The sequence below is a fragment of the Anomaloglossus baeobatrachus genome, chromosome 4 (genome assembly GCF_048569485.1).
Source record: "Anomaloglossus baeobatrachus isolate aAnoBae1 chromosome 4, aAnoBae1.hap1, whole genome shotgun sequence".
NCBI lineage: Eukaryota > Metazoa > Chordata > Amphibia > Anura > Aromobatidae > Anomaloglossus > Anomaloglossus baeobatrachus.
The window spans coordinates 698,167,178-698,173,177 of NC_134356.1; positions in this window are offsets into that span (position 1 = coordinate 698,167,178).

Genomic DNA, 6,000 nt, shown 5'->3' on the forward strand with positions numbered 1-6,000 from the left:
GTCATCCGTGTGCCTTCCGTTTTTTTTATGTACTGCAAAAAAACTGAAGGAGGGTAAATGCATAAATTTACCCAGGATCCATAGCTTCATCCTACATGAGGCGGTCACATGTTCACTCCAGTGCCATTTTCTACTGCTTTTCACAGCGTAGAGCGCTCTGGTGATTTTCTTGTGCTTGTGCACTTCATATCAGTCTTTTCTGTCATTATAATGGCAGAAAGACACATAATGTCCCACTCTCCTGCATTTTGTAATTTTGCACCCTTTGGTGCCTTTCATGTGGCACTAAGGGGAGCTTAGCCTTGTATTTAGCCAAAAAAATGAAAAAAAAATGACGTAGGGTTCCCCCTATTTTTGTAGCCAGCTAGGGTAAAGCAGACAGCTGCAGCCTGCAGTCCACAGCTGGCAACCTCACCTTGGCTGGAAATCCAAAACTGAGTGCACCCCATGCTGTTATTTTAAATTAAATAAATAATGTGTGCAGAGTGCCAGGTGGGCGGAGCCTAGCGGGACGATGTGTGCAGAGTTCCAGGTGGGCGGAGCCTAGCGGGACGATGTGTGCAGAGTGCCAGGTGGGTGGAGCCTAGTGGGAGGATGTGTGCAGAGTGCCAGGTGGGCGGAGCTATGTGTGCTGGCGGCGGAGTGCGACGTGGGTGGAGCCTAGTGGGGTCATGTGGCGCTGTGGACATCAGTGTCGTGGACTGCTTGGCTAGGGACAGGTGAGTGTGATTGTGTGTGTGTGTGTGTGTCTGTGTGTGTGTGTGTGTGTGTACATGCCGCGGGCAGGAGGGGGCGGAGTGAGCTGAGCGGGGAAGTGTGGGCTTCCTGCACGTAACTACGATAAATATTGGGTTACTAACCAAAGCGCTTTGCTTGGATACCCGATGTTTATCTTGGTTACCAGCTTCTAGCAGGCTGCCAGTGATGGCTCCTGCACACTGTAGCTGTAAAAAGCCCTGCTTTTTGCTGCTAGAACCGTTCTCGAACGTAACTAGAACTATCGAACTTTTAGCAAAAAGCTCGAGTTCTAGTTCATTCTAGAACAGCCCCCAAAATCACTCGAACTGCGAACTGGAGAACCTCGAACAGCGAACCGCGCTCAACTCTAGTCAAGACACTATCTGATTCAGTGCCACAGTCATGGGATGAAATGCAAAAACTACCTGTCCATGAAAGAACAAAGTGGATCAATGCCGCTAATGAAGAAATGAACTCGCTTCATCAACTTCAAACTTGGAAACTCACTGAGTTACCACAGGGTAAAAAGGCAATCAAGTGGGTATTTAAAACCAAATATGACTCTGAAGGTAAAGTCCACAGATTTAAAGCAAGGTTGGTCGCAAAAGGATATTCTCAAAAGTATGGCGAGGACTATGATGCTACTTTTTCCCCAGTCGCCAAGCAGACAACATTTAGAGCCTTGATGGCCGTAGCTGCTGTACAAAAGATGTTTGTCAGACATTTGGATATCAAAACTGCATTTTGAAATGGTGACATTGAGGAGGACTTATACATGACTCAACCTGAAGGTTATATAAAGGAAGGTGAACAGAATCTTGTTTGCAAACTACAAAAATCTCTTTATGGTCTTAAGCAATCGGCAAGAGCATGGAACACCAAAATGAACAAAGTCTTGTTAGAATAAGGATTTAAAAGAGGTCAAGCGGATCCATGCTTATATACGAGATATACAGATGGAAAGTGGATGTACATTCTCTTATATGTGGACGATGTAATTGTAGTTCATAAAGAAGAAGCCAAAATTGGGAAAATTACTGAAATTTTGAACCAGCATTTTGAAACAAAAGAGCTTGGAAATGTGACATATTATCTAGGAATCCATATCCAGAGAGAGGAAGATGGAAGTTTTCTTCTACATCAAAGTGCAAAAATTAATTTAATTTTGAATCAGTTTGGAATGAAAGAAACCAAAGGTGTATCAACGCCAATGGAATCATCCTACCTGAGACTGGAAGAAGATGACCTGTGGCCTAACAATGAGAAATATCGACAGGCAGTGGGGGCACTTCTATACATATCGACTATGACTCGACCAGATATTACAACAGCAGTTGGAATATTGTGCAGATATGTGGAGAAACCGCGCCAAAAGGACTGGAATGCCGTTAAAAGAGTTCTCCGATATTTAAAAGAGACACAAGGTGTAAATTTAAAATTATCTGCAGCAGGAAATCTAAAACTCACCGGCTATGCTGATGCAGATTGGGCTGGTGATTCGCATGATCGTAAATACACAAGCGGATACGTATTGAAACTTGGAGAAAGTTCAATCTCCTGGTCTAGTAGAAAACAAGTATCTGTTGCTTTGTCATCTACAGAAGCTGAGTATGTGTCCGCAGCCTATGCAAGTCAGGAGATCATTTGGCTAAGACAACTGATGGATGAGCTTGGTAAACCGTTAACTCAGCCAACGGTGATATATGAGGACAACCAAGGATGCATTAAACTTGCATGCAGTGAAAAGATCAGTGCTAGAACTAAGCACATCGACGTCAGATATCATCATCTACATGATTTGCTAGATCGTGGCATAATTCAGTTTGTTTATTGTGAGACTGATAAAATGATAGCTGACATTTTGACCAAGCCATTGCCACGACCTAGGTTCCAAGGATTGAGAACCACTATGGGACTAACAGAATAAGTAGTTGTTGAGTGGGGGTGTTGGCCTAATGCATATTGATCTGTATGTATTGCAACAACTATTGTTTGTTTAATATGATGTGATTTTATGTCAGCATGCATATTGTTCAGATGTTAACAAAGTTAAAAAAAAAATATCCTCATTCACAGACAGGATGTTCCTCCTTCTTCCTCCCAGTGTGTTCTTTCTAGTGTGGAGCTGGAAGCTGAAGGTCACAGCAGATTTCTCTCTCTCTCTCCCAGAAACCAGACTGGATCCTATTCTCATGTTGTAAGCTGAGATGTTCTTAATTCTCAATAAATGAACATTCTCTGTTGCTCGCTGTGGACATCACGCTGATTAACCCCGCTGCTAAACACCTCAGAAAGGCTTGGTGAACGATTCTCCCATCTATCAAAGGCCAGAGGTACAAAAACTTCACACTTTAGCCTTTATTAAGAAACCTGAACTTACTATAAGGGCCCCATGGTGTTGCATCTATGGAGTAGCTTCTGGCTAGAAGAGCAAGCCTAAGCCAAGCATTGACAGAAACCATGTACAGAAATAGGAGATAAAGCCATAGTCTCAAGATGAGGTGAGGTAGTAGTAGCAGGAGGTCGGGTTTAAACAAGTTCACATAAACTAAAGTCAGGTCAGGATGGCGGGACTATAACACCAGGACCCGATGGAGATAGTAATAATTAGCATGTGTGAGTGTGTGACATCTTCCTATCATGCTTGCACAAGTACTAATTGGCTTCCTGAGGAACCATTTGGCGAAATGCATTGAGGTGGAGCTATAGAGACATTTGATGGATTGATAATGAAAGCTTCTAATTGCTGAGTGTGATATCTGAACCTTCAGACATGCAGTTGACCTCTTCCGAATCTACAGTTGCCCAAAAAGTATCAGTTTAGGCAGTTTATGGTGGTGCAGGAAGAGCTGTAGGTTATTGTAGTCTAGGTCTTCAGGGGATGCACCCCAGTGAGTGAGAATAGTTATACAGTTAGGTCCAGAAATCTTTGGCCAGTGACACAATTTTGGCGAGATGGGCTCTGCATGCCACCACATTGGATTGAAATGAAACCTCTACAACAGAATTCAACTGCAGATTGTAACGTTTAATTTGAAGGTTTGAACAAAAATATCTGATAGAAATTGTAGGAATTGTCACATTTCTTTACAAACACTCCACATTTTAGGAGGTCAAAAGTAATTGGACAAATAAACCAAACCCAAACAAAATATTTGTATTTTAAATATTTTGTTGCGAATCCTTTGGAGGCAATCACTGCCTTAAGTCTGGAAACCCATGGATATCACCAAACGCTGGGTTTCCTCCTTCTTAATGCTTTGCCAGGCCTTTACAGCCGCAGCCTTCAGGTCTTGCTTGTTTGTGGGGTCTTTCCGTCTTAAGTATGGATTTGAGCAAGTGAAATGCATGCTCAATTGGGTTAAGATCTGGTGATTGACTTGGCCATTGCAGAATGTTTCACTTTTTTGCACTCATGAACTCCTTGGGTAGCTTTGGCTGTATGCTTAGGGTCATTGTCCATCTGTACTATGAAGCACCGTCCGATCAACTTTGCAGCATTTGGCTGAATCTGGGCTGAAAGTATATCCCGGTACACTTCAGAATCCATCCGGCTACTCTTGTCTGCTGTTATGACATCAATAAACACAAGTGACCCAGTGCCATTAAAAGCCATGCATGCCCATGCCATCACGTTGCCTCCACCATGTTTTACAGAGGATGTGGTGTGCCTTGGATCATGTGCCGTTCCCTTTCTTCTCCACACTTTTTTCTTCCCATCATTCTGGTACAGGTTGATCTTTGTCTCATCTGTCCATAGAATACTTTTCCAGAACTGAGCTGGCTTCATGAGGTGTTTTTCAGCAAATTTAACTCTGGCCTGTCTATTTTTGGAATTGATGAATGGTTTGCATCTAGATGTGAACCCTTTGTATTTACTTTCATGGAGTCTTCTCTTTACTGTTGACTTAGAGACAGATACACCTACTTCACTGAGAGTGTTCTGGACTTCAGTTGATGTTGTGAACGGGTTCTTCTTCACCAAAGAAAGTATGCGGCGATCATCCACCACTGTTGTCATCCGTGGACGCCCAGGCCTTTTTGAGTTCCCAAGCTCACCAGTCAATTCCTTTTTTCTCAGAATGTACCCGACTGTTGATTTTGCTACTCCAAGCATGTCTGCTATCTCTCTGATGGATTTTTCTTTTTTTTCAGCCTCAGGATGTTTTGCTTCACCTCAATTGAGAGTTCCTTAGACCGCATGTTGTCTGGTCACAGCAACAGCTTCCAAATGCAAAACCACACACCTGTAATCAACCCCAGACCTTTTAACTACTTCATTGATTACAGGTTAACGAAGGAGACGCCTTCAGAGTTAATTGCAGCCCTTAGAGTCCCTTGTCCAATTACTTTTGGTCCCTTGAAAAAGAGGAGGCTATGCATTACAGAGCTATGATTCCTAAACCCTTTCTCCGATTTGGATGTGAAAACTCTCATATTGCAGCTGGGAGTGTGCACTTTCAGCCCATATTATATATAGAATTGTATTTCTGAACATGTTTTTGTAAACAGCTAAAATAACAAAACTTGTGTCACTGTCCAAATATTTCTGGACCTAACTGTATCCCTCCTACTAGGGTAATCTCAGACCTGGGCATTTTCATTGTCCCCACAAGCCCCAGAATGGGTTTCTCTTCTTCTTTGATGCCTAAAGCGGGCTTTACACGCTGCGACATCGCTAATACGAAGTCATTGGGGTCACGGAATTTGTGACGCACATCCGGCCACATTAGCGATGCCGTTGCGTGTGACACCTATGAGCGATTTTGCATCGTCGCAAAAACGTGCAAAATCGCTCATTGGTGACATGGGGGTCCATTCTCGAATATCATTACTGCAGCAGTAACGAAGTTGTTCCTCGTTCCTGCGGCAGCACACATTGGTACGTGTGACACCGCAGGAAGGAGGAAGCTCTTCTTACCTGCCTCCCACCCGCAATGCGGAAGGAAGGAGGTGGGCGGGATGTTACGCTTCTATTGGGCGGCAGTTCAGTGACGCTGCTGTGACGTAGCTGTGTCACTGAACGAACCGCCCCCTTAGAAAGGAGGCGGTTCGCCAGTCACAGCGACGTCGCTACGCAGGTAAGTATGTGTGACAGGTCTGGGCAATGTTGTGCGACACGGGCAGCGATTTGCCTGTGTCGCACAACCAATGGGGGCGGGAACACACACTAGCGATATCGGTACCGATATCGCAGCGTGTAAAGCGGCCTTTAGAGCTAATTTATGATGAACCTGACAGAATCCAGGTCATTGCGGCTAA